This window comes from Castor canadensis, chromosome 11 (genome assembly GCF_047511655.1).
Source record: "Castor canadensis chromosome 11, mCasCan1.hap1v2, whole genome shotgun sequence".
NCBI classification, from domain to species: Eukaryota; Metazoa; Chordata; class Mammalia; order Rodentia; family Castoridae; genus Castor; species Castor canadensis.
This window is the reverse complement of record NC_133396.1, coordinates 121,230,776-121,254,015: the sequence shown is the minus strand read 5'-3', so window position 1 is coordinate 121,254,015 and position 23,240 is coordinate 121,230,776. Positions and strand designations below refer to the sequence as shown.

At 42.2% G+C, this 23,240-nt stretch overlaps 1 pseudogene; it reads left to right on the top strand.

The window, feature by feature from the left end:
* Positions 1-12,720: 12,720 nt before the first annotated feature.
* LOC141413942 (translationally-controlled tumor protein-like) lies at positions 12,721-16,809 on the top strand (annotated as a pseudogene).
* The last annotated feature ends 6,431 nt before the right edge of the window (positions 16,810-23,240 follow it).

Here is a 23,240-nt window from a genome sequence, read left to right as displayed (position 1 = left end):
GGGACTGGGGATTTGAACTCAGTGCTTCACACTTTAAGACAGGGTTTCACTATCCATAGTGAATTTGCTATTTAGACCAAACTGGCTTTGAACTCAAAATCCTCTCCCTCCACCTCCCAAGTGCTGGGATTACAGAAGTGAATCCTGAAACCTAGCCTTTGCCTATAATCTTCCTTGCTCGAATCTTCTTGTTGTTGTCCCATGTTGAAAACAGCTTTTCTCCCTCATAATATAAATAATACAAGATCTACATAAAACTTAAAACAATCATAAAAATAAGAAATCACACCACTCCAAGACACTGTTTCTCCTCCATGAATGCTGGGGATCATCCTTGCATGTACTTCGTGTGTGTGTGTGTGTGTGTGTGTGTGTGTGTGTGTGTGTGTGTTACTTGGGTTTGAACTGAGAACTGAGGGCCTTGCATTTGATAGGCAGGTGCTCTACCACTTGAACCAAGCCCCCAGCCCATTTTGCTTTAGTTATTTTTGGGATAGGGTTTCATTTTTTGCCAGGCTGGCCTGGACAGTGATCCTCCTATTTATGATTCCCACATAGCTGAGATAACAGGCACACAACACCATGCTTGGCTCATTGGTTGAGATGGAGTCTTACTAAATGTTTGCTGGGGCTGGCCTTAAAATTTGTTCCTCCTGATCTCTACCTCCTGGATTACAGGTGTGAGCCATCATGCCTGGCTCCATGCACCTTTTTATGTTGATCAAACATTGGAAAAAGGGTCTGAACTTTGTCCTTCATTTAGATTCACATGTCACAAGGTGGCCATGAAGGAGGAACAATTTTAAGTAGCAACAAAGAAGGCTCAGAGATAATTATCTATAAGTGGAAATAAATGGGATATCATAATGTTACTTTGATTTATTTGTTTCTGTTTTTGTTTTGTTTTGTTTTTCAGTACTGGAGTTTGGAGTCAGGGCTTACACTTTGAGCCACTCCATCAGCCTTTTTGTGGTGGGTTTTTTCAAGCTAGGGTCTCGAGAACCATTTGTGCAGGCTGGCTTCAAACTATGGTCCTCCTGATCTCTGCTTCCTAAGTAGCTAGGATTATAGGCATGAGCCACCGGCACCCAGCTGCTATTTTGTTTTTGATGAGGCATCTTTTACTTAAGCCATCTTTTTTTTTTCTTACAAAGGAAGTTATTTTATTAGCATTTTAAAGTTAAGTGATGAAATCAACCAAATAGCAAATCTGTTCACTGCTTACAACTCCAGCCAATTTCAGTTCTGTATCGAATAACAAGAGTGAAGATCTGTCAACGTTTCTTCCACCAGTAAAACACACAGGTCAAAGTGTGCAAGGAAAACATGACTGGGCCAAAGGACTTCACATATTTACCACGTAAAAAACCATGCACATTAAAATACCACACAGTACTTTCTTGAAAGCTCTAGTCACTAGTGAACCAGTTAATGTGAGCACTAAGTTAAATAACCTTTTGGTTTTCTTCCCTTCCCTCCTCTCTCTTTACTCCCTGAACACTGGTATTTAGCCCTTCATACCTTTTTCATGCTATAATCCTGTATTATGTTTGGCTCCCCATAATAGTGACCCAACTACAGAGGCTTAAGCACTTAAGAGTTTGTTCTAGCATGTGGGTGTCCAAGGTTGGCATGGTGGCTCCACAAAGTGACAAGGGAGTTAGATTTCTTCAAACTGTCTGGCAATGTTTTGCACTGTCATATCTTTGAAGTCATAAAATGACTATGAAACTATCAGCCAATACATCCTCATTTAAGAGAAGAAAAGGGGAATACCAAGAACAAAACTAATGTCACCAGACACTCCATCCCAATGTTCTTGGCCATTCCTATCTGCAAGAAGAGTCAAAAAATGTCCTTCTTCACTTGGTACATGGCTACCTCCAAAATGATTCTCTTAGCAAGGAAGGAAGAGAATAGATGTAGGTAATCAACCAGCTAGCTGTCCCTACACACACACACACACACACACACACACACACACACACACACACACACAGAAAGAGAAAGTTTTAGGGTTGCTGTTTTGCCATTGGTAGGTATTTTGTTTTCTGAAAATTGGTTCAGAATTTATATCCACCTTTGCATATAGATTTTCTGAGTCGTATTTTCTGGAAGTCTCTCCAGTCAATTAATATGGAACTAACTTACATTTTTAAATGCCTACATAATTCCCTATGGTATGTGCCCACTATAATTTATTCAATCATTACCCCTGATGGTGGGCATTCATTTGGCTTTCATGTTTTGCCAACTACCAACATGCACCATTAGCTCTTTTTCACGTGCATCCTTTGTTCTGGTGCTTTTTTCCTATGTGCTCAATTCCACCAGTGGGATTCCTGGGGTGAAGAACAAATGACCTAAAATTGCATAGTCTGTGCTTCATCGCCAAAGTTCGTAGCAATATATGTCTACTGTTTCCTTCATTCTCATCAATTGTAGATCATTCTTACTTTTTATCAATCTGAAAAGTATAAAGTGATATTACACGATTGCCTTGAATTTGCTTTCCTGGTTGGTAGTGATATTGAATATCGTTTGAATATATTATTGGACATTTGGATTTTCTCTTCTATGAATTGTATACTTATTCATATCACTTATCCATTTCTATAGGTTTATCTTTTCTTTTTTTTTTTAATCTTTATGGTTGTGCTGGGTGAGGGTACATTGTGGCATTTACAAAAGTTCTTACAATGTATCAAATATATCAAACTTGAATTCACCTGCTCCACCAGTCTCCTTCATCCCTCCCCCCTTAGGTTTATCTTTTCTCATCAGATTCTGAGAGCTCTTTGTATAGTATGGGTACTGATGACCAAGTGGTACAGTACAATTACTGCACTAGTATATTACATAAAAAATTCCATTGGCTCTTCTTTGCCTCCAGAATAAAGTCCAAATGCCTTAACAAAGTAAGGTAGAGTGATTTAACCTGGCACCTGAGCCAGAGTGCACAAGGGTGATGGTGTTCTGGGTTCTCTGTGGAAGCCCATTCTGAACTCGTATCACTGGACACTGGCAGAATGTGTGAACCCTAGAAGTAAAAGGGCATCTTAGTTTCTTTGGGCTACTGCTATAGCAAAAATATCACAGACTAGGCAATTTATATATTATAAAAATGTATTTCTTACAGTTCTAGAGGCTAGGAATTCCAAGATCAGGTGCAAGAGGAGCCAGTGTCTGGTGAGGCCCTGCGACTCTACTAAAGATGGCTCCTTCTTGACACATCAGAGCAGAAGGCACAAATGCTATGTCTTCACATGACAGAAGGGCAAAAAGGACAAGCAGCTCTTTGAAACGTCTTTTATAAGGGCATTCATCCCACTCACAAGGGTGGGGCCCCCATGACTGAACCACTTGCCCAAAGATCCCACCTCTACTATTGCATTGGGAATTAAGTTTCCACATGAATTTTGGAGGGACACAAACGTTCAGACCACAGCAAGGGGATTGTGTGGAAGTTTAAAGAGCTGTTACTTTGGAGCCAAGCAGCCTTGCTGTGGAACTCTTAGTTGAAGGGTGTTTTCCTTCATACTGGGCTAGAGCAGAAGCAATGTTCTCTGGTCTTCAGATGTAGCTGTGATGCTCCAATACCAACATTTTGAACCTAGACATGAATCTAGATATTTGTGCCAATGATAGGAAAAATGTTCCTGTCTTGTATGGTACCCAGTGGAAATTTTTTTTTTTTTTTGGTGGGACTAAGGTTTGAACTCAGGGCTTCATGCTTACATAGCAAGCACTGTACTGCTTGGCCTACACATCCAGTCCATTTTTCTCTGGTTATTTCGGAGATATAGGGTCCCACACACTGTTTGTCCAGGCTGGCCTCAAACTGAGACCCTTCCTATCTCAGCCTCAAGTAGCTAGGATTACAGGCATGGGCCACTGGTGCCCTGGAAAATTATTAAGGCCTGGCACTGCAGAATTCCACCCTGGTAGACATGAAAGCAAGTAATAACAGAGAGTCGCTTATCAAAATGTTAAAGCACTCTCTTCAAATCCCCTAACCATTCAGAAAAAAAGAGCCTGAGAATAACTTTGATTTCCTACAAAGATCTTGACTTCTGCTCCCCTGGGCTGAGATTTAGCAACTCTCACATTCCCAAGTGGTGCTAAACCTACTTCAGACCAGCTCACCCTCCTCACCTGTGCTCTTGGTGGGACTGTGATGCACCAGACACTGGGTACCTACCCCAGGTGGCTCTGGGTCCTTGTCCTGTACATGTCCAGAATGGCTGTACCCACCCTCTGTCGTGGGGAGTGGTGACTCCCAAAGGCATGTCTATGTCATAGTCCTGGGAGCCAGTGAGTGTTATGGCACGTGGGCTTCTTGTCTCCATGTATCTGGGCTGGGGCTAGAGGACCTACTTTCTCAAAAGGCATGGGATGGACTGGGCATTCCAAATTCCTTGTGCCAGAGATCAGTAGACAGGAAGAAGTGAGAAGTGCTGTCACACTTGCTAGAAAGGCACTCTACCACTTGAGCCACTCCACCAGCTCTTTTTGGTATTGAGTATTTTTGAGGTAGGGTCCCTCTAACCCTACCTCAAGGCTGGCTTTGAACTGCAAGCCTACTGATCTCTGCCTCCTGAGTAACTAGGAGTGTAGGCATGAGCCACTGGTGCCTGTCTGGGTTTTAAATCTGTAATGAAAGAAAACTGATATAGGACCAGGTATATTGTACTTAAAGCAAGATGAGCAAATGTCAGTCACTGTCCTTCACCCAAATCGGCTGGGTTCCACTGCTCTTTGGTTTTCATGCTGTGTGGCTATAGCCTTATTCTCTGCAGCCTCTGAAGTGTGGGTGGGTGGGTGTGGGGGCACAGTATGTGAAAAGAACAGCAAAGAGAGAGAATTTGAGTGTAAGACTGCCGTTTCTCTTTTGTTGTATTCGAGTGTTTTACGCAAAGTTTGTGAGTGGGGCAATTTGGAAGCCAGAGCACTCAACATCCCATTCCCTAAGTCTCATGAATCTTTTTCTCATTTGTTATCCTAAAATGATCCTTATTGGGGAAAGAGCAAGGAAGAGTAAGAGTGCTTTGCTGGAACAACAGGAGCCCTGAAAGGGTTTGTGAAGCAAGCAGAGAGTAGCAACCCACCTCAGCAAGTTGAAAGAGTCCCAGGGCCATTCAGGTCCTAGGCACAGTGAGAACAAAAGTGCCTCAGTTCTTCTGATCTGGTGGAGGAGTGAGACTGAACTAGGAATGGTCAGAAGAAAAGCAGCACATTCAGATATCTGCCAAAATATTGACTAGATAGCCTTGGAAGTCAGCCAGTCAATGTCTGATTCAAGCAGATGATCAATGACCATCTGAAGTGCAAAAACCAGCTTCCATTTGTATCACTCCCCCACCTCATTCATGGGCTTTTACATTTATGAGCTTATTTGATGCTGACCACAACCCTTTGAGAAAGCCACTAGTCTCTTCATTGTACAGATGAGATCATCAAGCCTGAACAAGATGAAAGGATTTGTCCAAGGTCTCTCTCAGTTAATAACAGCCGGAACAAGAGCCCAGACTTCTGATTTCTTTGATTCCTCTTTCATGTTTGACACACGTAAGCCTCAAAAGACAATTTCTCATTTAATAACACTCACAAATAATACCAAAGAGTGAGAAGAATAATGAAAATCTGTGTACTGAAAGTTTTGTTCATGTGATCTTAACTAATATTTTTCCTTTTGAAATTATTTTGCACATGTCAGCCCATATTATTTATGGATACCAAGAAGATATATAATTGTCAGGGCCAACCCATCACCTTTGGGCCTTAGGTTTAATTCTCAATCCAACTGTGTTGAAGTAAGTAATTGCCCCTATTTTAGAACCAAGGACTCCGGGACAAAAGATCAAGTGACTTATTCAAGGAGATGGGATGAAGAAGTGGCCCAGGCTGGCCTTGAACCTAGATCTTTTTGGCAACAGAACCCAAGCAGCAGGGACTCAGTCAGCTCCTTCAGTTTGCTTTGGTCCATCAAAGGAGATTTGACAAACACGAATGCCTAAGAGCCGCATCACCATGACAGCAGGTGAGTGCACGCAGAGAGGCATTTGTACATCATGCATAAGAGCCAGAAGATAGCCAAGCAGGTTTGAAATCCCCTTCTCTAGAAAAGCTTCCGGGCTTTGCTTGAATTTGCTTAGTTTTAGAATGTCGCATCTATCTCTTCCCTTTCCTGGCTTATCCTCCAGATGATTTTCCCTTGAGATGTTTACTGAGTAGTCACAGAAATGTCTTCAGTCCATCCACACGGCCACTGCCTGTCTGTTTGCAAGGGAGGCACCCATTTCAGGTTTGGGCCACAGAAGGCAGGGTCCTGGGCTGTCTAAATCACTGCAGACAAAGGCCAAGTCAGCCTTGTACCCTCCATCCCTACCCTTCTCTCACACCAGTGCTTTTTAGAGGAAGACCTGAATAATATCAGCCTTCAAGACATTCAAATTTGACGAGCGCTGGTGATTACTTGAGAGGCTGACACCAGGAGAATCATGGTTCAAGGCCAGCCCAGGCAAATAGTTCACAAGACCCAATCTCCAAAAATAACCAGAGCAAAACTGGATTGGAGATGTGACTGAAGCAGAAGAGCGTCTGCAAATGTGAAGCTCTTTGTTTCAAACTCCAGTACCACCACCAAAAAAAGGATCAAATCCTGTATCTGGGGGTATGACTCAAGTAGTAGATTGCCTACCCAGCAAGTCCAAAGCCCTGAGTTCAAACACCATTACTGTGAGAAAAAAAAAAGTTAAAATTGTAGACAGGAGACGTGTCTCAAGTGGTAGAGCACCTACCTAGCAAAAAAGTTCAAATCCTGACTAAATCAATAGTAGAGTTCCCTTTCCCAGGAGAAAAGAGAAGACTTTTCAACCTACACTTAAAGTTTAAAAAGAATTATTTTTTAAAGAATTTTCTCCCTGTTTGGGTGGAGGTGTGGCTTAAGTGGTAGAGCACCTGCCTAGGAAGCACCAGAGCTCTCTGTTCAAACCCCAGTGTCACCAAACAAACAAACAAGAAGAGCCCACCACAGTTTTTCTCCCTCCAATCTCTTTTACGGCTAGCTTTCTGGACTTTCAGCTAGACTCTTCTTTCTGCCTTTTCTCCCACCCTTTGTGTCCTGTGTCCAGCTGCTGGCGTGGTCTGGGGCTGGCTGAGATCAGTCTATAAAGAGCCAGGAAGTCGAAGCTTTGCTCTCTCACTCCCTTTCTTGTTGCTTAGCATTTGTATATATTTTTGACATGTTTATCCAGTCTCTTCCATTATATTGGGATCACAGAATGTTAGGAAGGAGACAATCTTCGGAGTCTCTAGTTCCCCAGGCACCTCAATGGTTCTTCCAAAATACTGCCAGCTCTTTGAAAATTGACTAGAAGTCCCCCCACATTACAGCAGCAGGGATTTTTTTTTTTTTTTTGTGGGGAGGGGAAGTTCTTATTCCTTGTATCCCTGCTTGATTGCCTCCAAAACTGAGGCAGGAGCAGGTATGGTGGTGAATACCAGTAAACTCAGAACTTGGGAGGCAGAGGCAGGAGTTCAAGGCCATACTGAGCTATATAGTGAGATCCTGTCTCAAAACAAACAGACGAACAAAAATACTGAGGCAGAACTCTCCAAAGTTAGAGTTCAGTGTCATTGACTAGGGAAACAGAATCTTCTAGCTGCCTTCATCCTCAAGGGACCTCTTTGTTTTTATAGGGTTTCTTTTTTTTGGCGGTACTGGTGTTTGAACTCAGGGTCTCGCACTAGCCAAGCAGGCACTCTACCACTTGAGCCACTCCACCAGCCATGGCAAAACCTCTTTGCCAACAGTACAGCAGTTACAGGCATGGCTGCTTTACCCTACGTGTGTGGTGCCATGGAATGGCAGGCATGACTACTCTCAGGCTAAGACCAAGCCATCCATCCTGCCTCTGGTCCCTGTGCCCTCTGCCACCACCCCAGTCCAGCCCACCTTCCCTCTCTTCCTGTGAGCAGGGGAAGGGACCGTAGCCAGAGGCTCTTCTGTATCCCCATTTCTTGCCACACATGTCCCAGCCTGGGAGTCTCGGTAGGGCAGTGGTGCTCATCATAGCTTAGCTTGGCAAGGCTAATCACACCCTGGAAAGTATTAACAAGCTTCCCAGGCCTGTTGGGTGACTCTGCCTGGGGAAGCCATCCAATCCAGAGCTGGGTCTATCCCCACAGCACAGCATGCTCTGCCGTGAGTCAGAGGTTGCAAATGCAGAAACGATTGCCACTGTGTTGCTAGGGATGACACATATCCCCAAACGCAGTCACGATGGAATTCTTCCACAGTAGGCTTTCTGGATGGTCTGCAAGTTAACTTAAGCTTCTGGCAAGTCTCTGTAAGTCAGTTCTCAATTTTTCCTGCTAAGGGGAAGCAATGGTGGCTTAGATAATCCAAAGAGAAAGATTTTTTAAAAAAATAAATTTGTCTCTGGAATGTGTTAGGTGATTTATTTGTTTTAGGCAGAGCATTTACCTTTCTAATGATGTTTAATTTAGGGTAATGAGAGAAATAAATGGCATTCCGTCATCCCACATCAGTTAGCTAGGCAGCCCTGGAGGTGAGGGAGAAAAAGCGGAGCCAGTGTTCAACATCCATGGGGCCAGTTACCCTGACTCACACTCCACATGAGTAGGTGATTACACAGGCTCAGTGCTTTTGCTCCCAAGGACAGGTCCACACATCGTGCCATCTTCCCATTGATGTACAGAGGACTGCCATTTGGGGAACAGCAGAGGAGCAAATCAGAAAGAGAAAGAAGTACTTCTTGTGTCCAAGAAGTAGGAAGTAATCTCCTAACATTTAAAAAGGTGGGATTTAACGTTCCTCTTTCAGTAAGGATGGGAAGGTCCCCCTAAGAAAGGAGTGGGCTTTGGGGAACCCATTGATGGCCAACTCTCCATTTTTCCCTCTAGGATCTTGGAATTCCTAGCACAAGAAGACTCTTGTGAGCAGAAAATATGAGAAGGCAGGGGGAGACAGTGTGAACTGGGTAGTATTTAGACACAGAAAGAAGAAAAGTATTGCCTTTTGTTGGTTGTGGGATCTTGAGCAAATCACTTAATTTCTCTGGTTCTTAATATATTCATCTTAAAAAATAAAACAACATGAGTAATAAGAATAGGTTCTTGACAGGGAAGTGGTTGCTGTCGTCTAAATGTTTGCATCCCCTGCAAATTCATATATTGAACTCTTACCCCACAGGGTGACGGTATTAAGAGATATATATAGCCTTTGTGTAGATGGTTAAGTCAGGGGGTTTGGCCCCCATGTCCATAATTGGGATAAGTGCTTTTATAAGATAAACTCACGTGAGCGTGTTTGTTCCCTCTACCATGTGAGCACATAGTATGAACCAGAAAGTCCTCACCAAACACCAAATCTGTCAATGCCTTCATTTTGGACCTCTCAGCCTCTAGAAGCATGAGGAATAAGTTTCTACTGTTTATAAGTTATCCAGCCTCTAGTATTTTATTAAAGCAGCCTAAATGGATTAAGACTGCGGTAGCTAAATAATGTTTATAAAAGTATTTTGGAAGCTGTAATATCCTATGTAATTGTTAATTATTACTATGACCATCACAAATTCAGTCTTGGAAATGGAATGCAAAGGGCCTGCTCTCCCTATGACAAAGCCTCCTTAGAATCTGAAGGACCATTCTCAGCACCTAAGAGGCATGTTCAGGTGTGTACCGAACCACTGCTATTCTGGTTTTGACGTAGGTGGAGATAGCATGAGAACCCAGAATAAGACAGACTGCTCTCCTGCACGTAGTCCTTTCTCATTTCCCGACAGTTGGCTGAATGTGTTAATGATTCTAGATCTGAGCCCCTTCAGGTATCAGCCCCTTCAGAAATGCTTGGCAGGTTAAATTGCAGTCTACCTTGGATGTTGGATTGAAATCGGCTCGGACTCCCAATGAGAGGGCACTTCCAAGTGCTCTGCTCAGGCTCCCTTATCTAAGATCCTTTATCACCAGGCAGGTAGAAGGTGGGGGTTGGAAGAGGTAGAGGTTGGGAAGAGTGGTGGTGTGCATGTGTGTGCATGTATGTGTGTGTGTGTTTGTGTGTGTGTGTGTGTGTGTGTGTGTGTGTGTGTGTGTAATAGCCCCCGCTGATCTTCAACCTTCCAGTTTGACCATCTTTTCCCATAGAGGAGAGGGGAAAAAAAAAGAATCATGATTGAAGTTTTGGGTTATGCTAAATTTTCCTTCCCTGATCTAGTCCCTCATTCTTATCTTCCAATTTGTCCCCTACTTTCTTTTGACCATTGCTCCCACCCCTGGCTTTAGTGTTTCTGTTCTCTTATCTTTAGATTTTGAACCATGGGGCCTCTGGGATCAAATGGAAGATTCCTTTAGAGGGATATGGGATGTACACTATGAGACCAGTGGGGAGCAACAAGAGGAGCAGCAAGTTCACACGAAGGATCTCAAAGGGCCTACTCTGGTTTAATGTTGACTCTGCCTATTCCTAAACCATCAGGGACGTGGGTGTTTCTAACCCTTCCAAACCCAGTGGAAACTTGATCCTCATTCTGTGGTGCCATCATCTCCGTCTTAGTCCATTTGGACTGCTATTACCAACTATTATAGATTGAGTGGCATATAAACAACAAAAATTTACCTGGGCACCAGTGGCTCACGCCTGTAATCCTAGCTACTCAGGAGACAGAGATCAGGAGGATCACAGTTTGAAGCCAGCCTGGGCAAATAGTTCATGAGACTCTATCTCAAAAAACCCCTCACACACACAAAAAATAAAATAAAATAAGGCTGGTGGAGTGGCTCCAGGTGAAGGCCCTGAGTTCAAGCCCCAGTACTGCAAAAAAAATTTTTTAAATTTATTTCTCACAATTCTGAAGACTAGGAAATCCAAGATCAAGACTCCAACAGATTTAGTGTCTGGTGAGGGCCAATTTCCTGGTTCATAGGCTTCTCACTGTGTCCTCACATGGCAGAAGAAGCAAAGGAGCTCTTCAGGCCTATTTAATGAGGGAACTAATCTCATTCCTGAGGACTCCACTCTTATGACTTAATCACCTCCCAAAGACTCCCACCTCCTAATACCATCATACTGTGGGTGAAGATTCAACATACGAATTTGAGGAGCCAGAAACATTCAGTCTCTGCAAATCACAATTAGTCCTTCAACTCAGTCAACCTTCAGCCACCTACCTGCCATCTCCCTCATCTTCAAGTACTTCATACTCTTCATAGTAACAGGACAAATTTCCAGTTATCTTCAGTGGACAGGCTATTTCTAAAAATAGAGAGATTTAGTGAGTTGGGAATGGTCAAAAAGCTCCCATACTGTCTTAGATTGGGTTTTCTAAAGGCAATGTCTGATGTGGGGATTCTTGTACAGGTGACTTTTGGTGGGGGGAATGCTCTAAAAGAAACCTGAAAGGGAAGAAGGTGAGCAAGGTAGAAGAAAGGATGAAACTAAGCAGGAATGTGACTTTCAAAAGAAATGTAGTCTCAATTTCATCCTTTTGGAAGCTCTAGAGTATAAGAAGCACCAAGTGTTCTACACGGAGACAAGGAGGCAGGTCCTTCTGCAACCCACACAGTCAGTCACTGGCTGTGGAGGGTGCCATCCTCAGGTACATGGGGAGGTGACTCCAGCTGTCTCAGGTGTGAGTCAGCAGTATCCACATAAGCTGGAAGAGAGGTACCCCGAAATGTGAAGGGGATGCCAGAACCCCAACAGCTTCTGCTACATACTCTGTGACTATCATTCCAGTCCTGGAATTCTGCCATATTAAAATAATTCCCATACATGAATAAATTCTAAATATAGAAAATAAGAGAGATGTTTATTATAGTGTTAATTATGATGAAACATTTTAAAATGTAAAAATCTAAGGTTTCAATAGGACAGGAATAAGTCAGTAAGTTAGGCAATGGTGTAATTAAGTAAATATGTTATGTACTTGCACAACAATCTTTGGTCAACAAATCCTGGCCCATGTCTACCTCCCTAATTTTGTCTGGTACCGCTTTCCCCCCCCTGTTCACTATACTCTAACCAGATTGGCCCCTCACTTTTCCTCTAGTATTCCAGGCTTGCTAACTTCCTAGGGTTCTTGCAATTACTATTCCCTCTGTCCAGAACACTACACTCCCAGGTCTGTGCATGGCTGTTCCCAGAAATCACTCGGGACTCAGATCCAATGTCATCCCTTCACGGAGGAATTCCCTGAACACCCATTTTAAATAGCTGCTCAAGTCACTCTCTCCCATGTATTATTTTGTAGTATTTATCCTCCTCAGAGGGATAAGTAGATTTATTTGTCAACTTACACTTTACCTGTCTTCCCTCTCCTAGAGTAAAAGCTCTGTAGGACTATGATCTTACCTGTTTTCTTCACTGCTTTATAGACGGAACTCAATAGGTGCCTGTGTGATAAGTCAATGAATGAATACACAGTTTAAAAGGATATTTACCAAAATTGTGTAATAAAATTAAAAAATGAGCTGGATGCTAGTGGCTCATGCCTGTATCCTAGCTACTCAGGAGGCACAGATCAGGCAGATCACAGTTCAAAGCCAGCCCAAAGCAAATAGTTTGTGAGACCCCATCTCAAAAAAAACTCAATACAAAATAGGGCTGGTGGAGTGACTCAAGTGGTAGAGTGCCTTGCCTAGCAAGTGTGAAGCCCTGAGTTCAAACCCTAGTACCACCAAAAAAAAAAAAAAAAAAAAAGCCCCAAATCTACTATTGTTCAATGAAAAGATCATGATGTAAAATATTGTTCATTATATAATTAAATCTATGTTGAGAAAACTAATAGCCATGAAGGAATAGCAGGGACTGCAGAGATTTTTTTCTTACCTTAAACAGCTAAAAACTAGACAAACTATAGGACTCACAGCTTTACACCTTGGACAATAGTTAGCACTGGATTGTGTCCCTAAAAGAAGAGGAAAAAGCAAGGCACATCCTAGGATTGCTTCAGCTTATCAGCTGAAGACAGTTTTCAGGCTGCAGAGTAGGGAAGGGAGACCCAAAGAGAGCATGAAGATCTCACTGAATTGAGAAATTGGAGTCCAGGGAAGACAAGATGGCTAGAATTTGAGAGGCAACAGTATCAGAGAGGAGGGCTCTGCCCCAAGATAGAGCTCCAAAGATCTTCAGATTGAGGTCTTCTTCCCTCCCTGCTGGAAGGATGAAATTGAGGCTACATTTTTCTCTCTCTCTCCCCTTCCCTTGCTCCTTCCTGCCACTCTTCCTTCCTCCTTCCATCCTTCCCTCTCCTTTCTTCTCCTGGTTGGCCTAGAACTCCTGGGTTCAAGAGATCCTCCTGCCTCAGACTCCTGAATAGCTGGGACTATATGTTCAAGCCTGACATGAGTTGTTGACTGGGCTGACCCTCTACCTGGACCTCATCAGCCAGGATGACCTGTTTGGGAGAACACAGATTGCCTGGTAGGTCCAAGGATAACATTGATGACTAGCTCATTGGTGGAAATGCCTCCGCTGAAGACCTTGAGGGCAAAGGTACTGAAAGCGCAGTAATCACTTGTGTTGACTCTGTCATGAACCATCACTTACAGGAAACCAGCTTCACAAAAGAAGACTACATGAAGTCACTCAAAGGCAAACTTCAAGAACAGAGACCAGAAGGAGTAAAACCTATCAAGACAGGGGCTGCAGAACAAATCAAGCACATCCTTGCTAATTTCAATAACTACCAGTTTTTCACTGGTAAAAACATGAATCCAGATGGCATGGTTGCTCTCCTGGAGTACTGTGAGGATGGTGTGACCTCATATGTAATTTTCTGTAAAGATGGTTTAGAAATGGAAAAATGTAAATGTATTGGACAATTATGTTGGATCTATCACCTGTCATAACTGGCTGCTGCTTGTCATCCACACAACACCAGGATTTAAGACAAATGGGACTGATGTCATCTTGAAGTCTTCATTTCTCTTGACTGTGATTTATGTGGAATGGAGGCATTGTTTTTTAAGAAAAATATGTCATGTAAGTTGTCTAAAATAAAGTGCATTTAAGCTCAAAAAAAAAAAGAAAACAACATGAAACTGGGAAAACAACATACAGAAACCCAATAATGAAAAGCAAGAGCTCCTACAATTCCTAGAGTTCAAAGAATTGTGCCTCCATTAGCTAAATAGAAAGAGCTCTGTTAATGTGCAGAGCACAAACAGAGTGTCAGCAGACATTTTTTTGTCATAGAAGTAAGGCGCAGGTGGTTCTGGTCTGGACCCAACCTAACAAAGCTTAGAAGCGAGCCTTGAAGAAATCAACTAAGTAACTTGACTGCAGGCCAGAACAAAATAAAACACAATTTAAAGGACTGTAACAGAATCCAGTACCCAATGACATAAAATTCACAATATCCAGCAACCACAGTTTCTCAAACATGCATCAAAATAGGAAAATAGTACCATAAGCAGGAGAAAAAAACAATCACTAGAAACAGACCCAGATATGACAGAAGATGGAATAAGCAGATAAGAACAAGAAATCAGCTATTATAAACATGCTCCGGAGCTGAAGAGGGTAGAGAAAAACATAAACACAATAAAGGGACACATGGACAATGCAAAAAGATTCATATGAAACCTCTAAAGTTAAAAACACAAAGTCTGAAATTTAAAAATACAGCACGAGATTAACAATAAATCAGACAATGCAAAAGAAAAGACCAGTGAGTGGAAGACATAGCTAAAGAAACTGTCCAAAGAAAAACCAACCAAGAGAGAGAGTGCACACTTCAGTTACCTGTGACACAATGTCAAACAGTATAACATATTATAATTTGAGTCTCAGCAGAGGAAGAGAAGGGGATACAAATGGGTTTTTTTTGAAAAACTAATGGCTGACTAGCCTAGCAAGTGTGAGACCCTGGGCTCAATTCCCACTACCAGGAAAACAAAAACATTAATAACAGCCTGTAATCCTAGCTACACAGGAAGCAGGGATCAGGAGGATCGAGGTTCGAAGCCAGCCCGGGCAAATAGTTCTGGAGACCCTATCTTGAAAAACCCTTCACAAAAATAGGGCTGGTGGACTGGCTCAAGGTGAAGCCCCTGAGTTCAAACCTCAGTACTGTAAAAAAATAAACAAAACAAAACAAAAAAACCAAAACACTAATGGCTAAAATTTTCATTGAGTTGATGAAAATTATAAACTTACAAATACAAGCAGCTCAATAAACTCCATGCAAAATAAATATAAAGAACACCACATCAAAGCACGTCATAATTAAATTTCTAAAAACCAGTAATTAAAAACAAAAATCTTAAAAGTGGTTAGAGGAAAAAGACATTCTTCACAGAGGAACAAATGCAAGAATGAGAGCATTCTTTTTGTCAGTAACTTTACAAGGCAGAAGAGACTTTACCATATTAAAAATAAAAATCTGTAAACCTAGAATTCTACACCCTATGAAAATATCTTTCAGGCTGGGCACTGGTGACTTGCACCCATTCTAGCTACTCAGGAGGCAGAGATGGGAAGATCTCCCACGCCAAGGTATGCTCACATCTCAGCATCTCTGACCCTCACAGGGTTCTGAGCCCACCATGAAAATGTACATTGAATGGGAAAAAGGGTCAATTCCATTAGCATGTTAGCATGGATTGGTCAATTAAATTTGTAGGACTATAACTTGGAACCACTGTCCTTGAGAGAAAAAAAGATTGAACAGCACATTTTCTGCATTGTTGAGGTGAAGCCCCAATGGGGGGGTCAGGAAGGTTACACCCCTGAAGATCAATTCTCTGGTTTCAGTGTTGCCCTTCGGACTAGCTCTGCTGAGTCAACTAAGGTAGTAATGTGATGTTCTCAGTTTCCTTTTGAATTGAAAGCACTTAAAAGTAGCCTTTCACTACTAGAATTTGGTGTGACATATTTGAAAAAAATTATAATACTCAAAATGATGCCAAAGTCATCAGTAATTTCATCTGTAGGCATTGCTAGAATATAATAAGCTCTCCAACATCAACAGCAACCATAGACTTCGAATTCTGAGTCCTTGTACCGACCCCTAAAACCATCTCTTCCATATGCCTGAAAAAAGTTCTCAGGTGTTCTATTCAACACAGAAGTTTTGTTTCTTTGTTGTTGTTTTCCTTCGGGGGAGAGGCATGTGGACTCCATATTATACAATTCCTTTCTCTTCTAGAAGAATGTTTGCATCCCTGTCTATACCCACAGCAAGGTCCATTTGACTTATCATCCTGACATACAATAAATCCTCAGTTAGAGCAAAAGCTGATCTTTACACATTAACCAGGATTTATCCCTGGGAAGGGATCCACAGGATCAGAGAAGAAATTGAAGACAGGATTCTAGCACCAGGAAATTCCACTCAATTGAATCAAGGCTGACTAACACCTGCCATATCCAAGGTCCAGGCCTGAGACTGAGTGCCACACACAGGATGGGCTTCTGTCCCTCACAAATGCCCTTCAGCTATGCACTGAGCAGAACCAGCTAAGAGTGAGGATGTGTACGTCACAGGTATGTGTTCTCTTGTTTCCCTTTGGGAAGATGTTCTTGGGAGTTTCTATGCCAGGAAGCTGGTCACTTCCTGCATAGATGATGAGGTTTCCAGAGGCAGAAATAGCTTCTCTTGCCATGTGGAACTGGCTGATGATGCCCCCACATCCCAGAAGGCAGGACTCACAAAGCTTCATTCCAGTATCAATAAGGTGACTAGGCAGGGAAATTGGAGACTGGCAGCTGAGCAGCACAAACTGGGCCCTGAGGGCCTGAGGGCAAAAGGACCAGGAAAAATAGCAAGTCTGCTGGATAAATTGCTGGAATGTGCTGAGGGTATGGAGGAGCACCTGGAAGAAAAGAGTGGAGTAAATGATGAGTAAGATTGACACAATCATCTGTTATGAGAGACACTTAGCTTGCTTCCAAGATAGGGTCTCATGAACTATTTGCTTGGGCTGGCTTTGAACTAATATTCTCCTGATCTCTGCCTCCTGAGTAGCTAGGATTACAGATGTGAGCCACTGGCTCTTGGCTATATTTTTAATTTTTGAGAAAACTCCATATTGTTTTCCATAACGATTATACTAATTGACAATCCCACCAGCAATGCACAAAGGTCTACTTTTCTTCACACCCTTGCATGTTTGTTTTCTCTTGTTTTTGATGACAGCCATCCTGACAGGTGTAAGGGCGTATCTTATTGTGGTTTTGATTTGTGTTTCCCTGGAGATGTGTGAAGTTGAGCACATTTTCTTAAGCCTGGTGGCTATTTGTGTCTTTTGTTGGGGTGTGGGGAATCTGTTTTGGCCCTCGAATGGTTAATCTTGGTTGTCAATTTGATTTCATTGAGAAACACCTAGGATATTAGTAAAGCACACCTCTAAGAATGTCTGTGAGGGCATTTCCAGAGAGTTCACGAAGATGAGAAGAGTGGCCCTGAATGTGTGTGGCACCAGCCAAATGCTAGGGTCTCAGATGGAATAAAAGGGAAAAAGGAAAAAATCTCTCTCTCTTTCTTGGCCACCATGATGTGAGCTGCTCTGCTCAGTCCAGCCATGGTGGACTGGAACCTACGAAACTGTGAGCCAAAATAAATCTTTCCTCCCTTAAGTTGTTTGTGTCAGGTATTTCTCACAGTGAGAGCAAGCAATTAACACAGACTCTGCCCATTTTAATGGTGGTGTTTTGGTTTTTTTTTTTTTTTTTGCTAACTTTGTATTTTATGTTCAATTTTGTTGTGAACCTAAAGTACGCTAATAAACCCTCAAAATATAGTGAAGAAGATACACCCAAAAGATTTTGTTAATTAATAAATAAATAAATGGAGATCAGACAAGTCTCCCATGCAGATGAATTCCAAACAATTTATGTTAACTCTATTCTCAAGGAGAAGGAACATAAATATCCACTCAGGGGTGGCCTGCACATCGTGACTTCCTTCCAAAGAGTATAGTATGGGAAGAAGGAGTAATTTTGCAGTGGAGACACCCAACAAATGACCTGAGTCAGATGATCAAGGTCAACATCAACAGTGATAAAACACACTGATATGATGTAATGAAAATGGCACCTTACCTCTGTTTTTTTTTTTTATTCATATGTGCATATAAGGCTTGGGTCATTTCTCCCCTTTGCCCCAACCCCCTCCCTTACCACCCACTCCTCCCCTTTCCCCCCACCCCCTCAATACCCAGCAGAAACTATTTTGCCCTTATCTCTAATTTTGTTGAAGAGAGAGTATAAGCAATAATAGGAAGGAACAAGGGTTTTTGCTAGTTGAGATAAGGATAGCTATACAGGGAGTTGACTCACATTAATTTCCTGTGCGTGTGTGTTACCTTCTAGGTTAAAACACTTAATTCTACCTAATTATGCGAAAAACGTCAGGTAAATCTCAAGAAAAGATGTTCTAAAATATACCTGACCATGACTCCTCAAGACCAGCAAGGTCATCAGAACAAAGAAGGTCTGAGAAACTGTCACAGTCAAGAGGAGCCCAAGACAGCTCCATGCAATGCGGTGTCTGGGATGAGATCCCGGAATAGAAGAAGGACATTGGGTAAGGGTAACGAAACATGAATTAGGAATGGATGTTAGTGTTAATAGTAATGTAGCAATCTTGGTTCGTTAATTGCAACAAGCATAGCAAACTAACATAACATGTAAAAATTGAGTGTGGGTATGTCTGAACTCTGTACTATTTTTGCAATTTTTTGGGGGTAAATTTAAAGCTATTTTAAAAATGACTTTTATTTTAAAAATATATTGAACTCACTTACATGTTTTTTACCCTCACATCCACTCGCCTTTAGAAATTGTGTCCAGGTGGTGGAGTAGCTCAAGTGGTAGAGTGCCTGCCTAGAAAGCATGAGGCCCTAAGTTCAAAGCCCAGTACCATCAAAAACAAAAAAAAAAGAAAGAAAGAAATTGTGTCCAATTATGTAGATGTATGAAAATAGTATAACGAAACCCACTAAAAACTAGTTAAAGATGGGGAGGGGAGGGAGAGCAGAGGTTAAGAAAGGGTTGGGCGCTGGTGGCTCACACCTGTAATCCTAGCTACTTGGGAGGCTGAGATTGGAAGGATCAAGGTTCCAGGCCAGCATGGGGAAGTAGTTCCTGAGATCCCCATCTCCAAAAAATAACCAGAGCAAAATGGACTAGAGGTGTGGCTCAAATGCCTGGTTTGAAGCATGAAGCCCTGAGTTCAAACCTCAGTCCCACCAAAAAAACCAAGAGTAATAAAGACAGGGTGAATTTGATCAGAGTAAATTACATGCACATATGTGTATAACACAGTGAGGGCTGCTGGAGTGGCTCAAGTGGTTAGAACACCTGCCTAGCAAGCATGAGGCCCTGAGTTCAAATCCTAGGACTGCCAAAAAAAATAGTAACACAATGAAAATCCGCTGAACAATTAATTTATGTTAATAAAAAAATTGTGTGTCCACACAAGTGTATGAGTGAAGCACCTCTTAAGAGTGGGGAAAACACTTACTAATTAGTGATTTCCCCTCATTAGACTTCACGTTATATGATTTCAATGTATATTGTGATGCTGGCCAGCTTTTATTCCAGCCTAAATTTATATGTACCTGTTTCCTACAGTGGCCAGGGGGGTGGGCTACAGTGGTTGTCCTAGTCTACTTGGGCTGCCACAGCAAAATACCAGAGGCTGAGGTAGCTTGAAGAATAGGAATTTACCTCCTCACAGTCCTGGATCTGCGAAGTCTGAGATCAGCATCAGCAAGGTAGATTTCGTCCAGTGTCCTTTTCTCTAGGCTCATAGGCAGCTGCCATCTACTGTGTGCTCATATCACCTCTGAGTGCGGTTCAGGGTGGGCTGAGCTCTCAGGTGGCTTTTCTTATAAGGGCATTAATCCCATCACAATAGCCCCACCTTCATGACTTCTTCTAACCCTAATTACCTCCCAAAGGCTCTATCTCCAAATGCCATCACTTCTGGGATTAGGCTTCAAGATATGAATTTTGGAAGGACACAAATATTCAGTCCATGACAGTGGTAAAGGCCCCATGTTTTGGAGTCAAACTCCCTTGATTCAAATCCCTGCTCTATCACTTACTGAGCAATTTATTCTGTGCCTTTACGTGTTCCTGTTTCCTCATCTGTAAAATACAGAATGTTAACACTGTCTACTTTGCAGGTTGTTCTGAGGATTAAATGCTGCAGTGCATATAAGAGCTTAGAGCAGTGTCGACATGTGCTGTAATTTGAACATGCTCTCCAGAAGGTCATGTATCAAACACTTAATTTCCAAAGTCTTAGGTTAATAGTATTTGAAGGTGGGTCCTTTAGGAGCTAATTAGGATTAGATGAGGTCATGAGGGTGGGGATCCCATTATAATATTAATGACTGTAGAAGAAGAGAAGAGACCTGAGCTAGCTCACTGTGTGTGATGCCCTCTGATATGAACACCCTTGCCAGAAGTTGAGTTCCTGCTCACAGATGTCCCAGCCTACAGAACCATGAGCTGAATAAACTTCTATTCCTTATAAATTTCCTGGTCTCAGGAATTTTGTTATAGCAACAGAAAATGGACTTAGGTAACATGTAAGTACCAACAAACTATTATCATCTTGTTAGGATGTAGTTCGTATTTTCCTCCATGTATTATTTATAAAAAGTGTTTTGAAGTGTGATGCACTTAAGAAATACTACAGCACACAATGGGGGAGATTTCAGAAAGGGTTTGAACAGGCAGGGTTCACCTCCATGTTTTACTTTCTCTGCAGATATCACAGTCAAAAAGATCCAGCCAAAGCTGACCATTTCCTTCCCTTGTTCCTTACCTCATTCATCTGGCTGGAATTTCATGACCTTGACATGTTCTGACTTTTAACTTAGAAGAAAAAGGAACAAGTTACATATTCAAATATATTATTACAGTTTTTGATTCTACTTCATATGCTTTTGTGTGTGTGTGTGTGTGTGTGTGTGTGTGTGTGTGTGTGTGTGTGTGTGTGTTGGACTGGGGTTTGAACTTAGGGCTTCACATTTGCAGAGCAGGTGCTCTACCACTTGAGCCACACCTCCAGTCCATTTTGCTCTGGTTATTTTGGAGATGGTGGTGGTGGTGGGGGGGGGGTGTCTCATGAACTATTTGCCCAGGCTGGCCTCGAACTGTGATTCTCCCAACCTCAGCCTATGAGCCATCAGTTCCTGACTTCATAGACTTTTTCAGAAGCAGAGAATATGTACATAAAAGCAGTAAACATGCACTTAGTTCAATTCCATTTGAAGTCCAAGTACAATTTTAATTTCCTAACAAATGTCTATCTTTATTCTATGATTAATTTTGACAACTACTTATTCCTTAGCTAACATAGCATGTCGTAGCTATCAACTACACTTATTCTTCAGTTAGGCTAAGATAGCTTAGCCTGTCCTTCCTCCATGGGTCTGTGCACTCACAGTTTTTACTTTCAACCTGCTAAGCTTGGGGCTGGGGTGTAGCTCAGTGGTAGAGCACTTGCTGGCATGCATGGAGCCTTGGGTTCAAAACCCAGCACTGCAAAAAAGAAAGAAAACTACCATTCAACTTGCTATCTTTATTTTAATGCTTGGTCTCATATACAGATTGTATTTTTTTTTAGTTATGGTAAAATACATACACCATATGTAAAATTTACCATCTCAACCATTTGAGGTGTACAGTTAGCATGGACTGTATTTTTATTTTTAATGTTTGTTTTATGGACTCACCTACATTTAACTTGTGGATTATGCAAACACAATACATACATATTCATTTTAAAAAAGGATAAAAGTCCTCAGATGCGTGGTAACCACAGACAGAGAGAGACTGTGGAAAGTTTGCCTTTTTTTTTTTTTAAATGATTCAACTGTTCAACAGTAAAAGGTTTATTTCTTGAGGAAACCCCGTATATCTGGTTGCTGACATGTGCCTGCCTAGATAGCTATAATGTATTCTGCTTTTTTGATACAAAGGATACTTTGGGTTTTCTCAGGCCCCTGCTGAGGAAAGAAGCAATATAGACCAATGCTGCTCCTGTCTGGCCAAAGAAGGAGCAAACTAGGAGTCAGAGAATGAAGAGTCCCATGGTATGCTGGGAAGGGAAAACAGACAAGTCCAGAACCATTGCTGCCAGAGAGGCTGCTCTCCTGGGGAACTCTTGAACAGTGAGCCACTGTGGATTGCACAGCTCTACCTCTAATGTACCTCCAGCCTAGTAAGGAAGATAAAATACATTGAAAAGCAGATCCAGGTCAGGCTTGGTGGTACATGCCTGTAATTCCCACTACCCAGGAGGCAGAAATCGAGAGCTTTGAGGTTGGAGGTCAGTCTGGGCAAAAAGGTTAGTGAGAGCCTATCTCAAAAAAACAAACTTGGGGTTAGCAGATGGCTAGAGTGGTAGAGCACTTGCCTAGCAAGCGTGAGGCACTGAGTTCAAACCCTGGTATCACCTCCCCCCCAAAAAATACCTGGGCATTGAGGCACACACCTATAATGCCAGCTACTTCAGGAGGTAGAGGTAGGAGGATTGATGTCCAAGGCTTGCAAAAGTACAAGACCCTATCTGAAAAATAAGCAAAAGCAAAAAGGTTTGGGGCATGTGACTCAAGTAGTAGAGTGCTTAGCAACTAGCACCGGGCCCTGAGTTCAAACTCCAGTATGAAAAAGAAAATAGTTCAAGGTCACATTCAAGTACAGAAGCAGGAGAAAGATATAGATAGTAAGAGCAGACATCCTCTGGGTTGGAGGATTAGAGAAAGCTTCATAGGAGGAAGGTTCCTGATGCACCTTGAAGAGGGATTATTGCAAAACCTGAGAAAGGAATGGCATGGCAAGAGGGACTTGTCTCTCACAGACCATTTCACCGATCATTTTTAGCATCTCCTGACCTTTAGTTGGTTGAATTGTTTTGCTTTGTTTGCCATTCTGCTAGCTCTCTTTAAATGCTTAGGCAATCTACAGCATTTACCTTTACCTTTCCACATTTCTGTGGCTGACAAACAGAACTGTCTTTTCTCCTTTGGGGGCATTGGTTTCTTGGGGATAGAGGTCCTGACTGTGATGTGCCATGTGTCTAGAAAACAATGCAAGGAGTTACTCCTCTTACCCAAGGTTAGACCTTTGTCATGGCAAGAGATGCCTGGGAACAGTTCTGCAGAGATCACATCTTTAGATACCTCTGGGGTGCCGGAGACCAACAGGGTTTCCCTTATCACTGACCTTGAGTTTCTCCTGAAAGAGATCACATTTG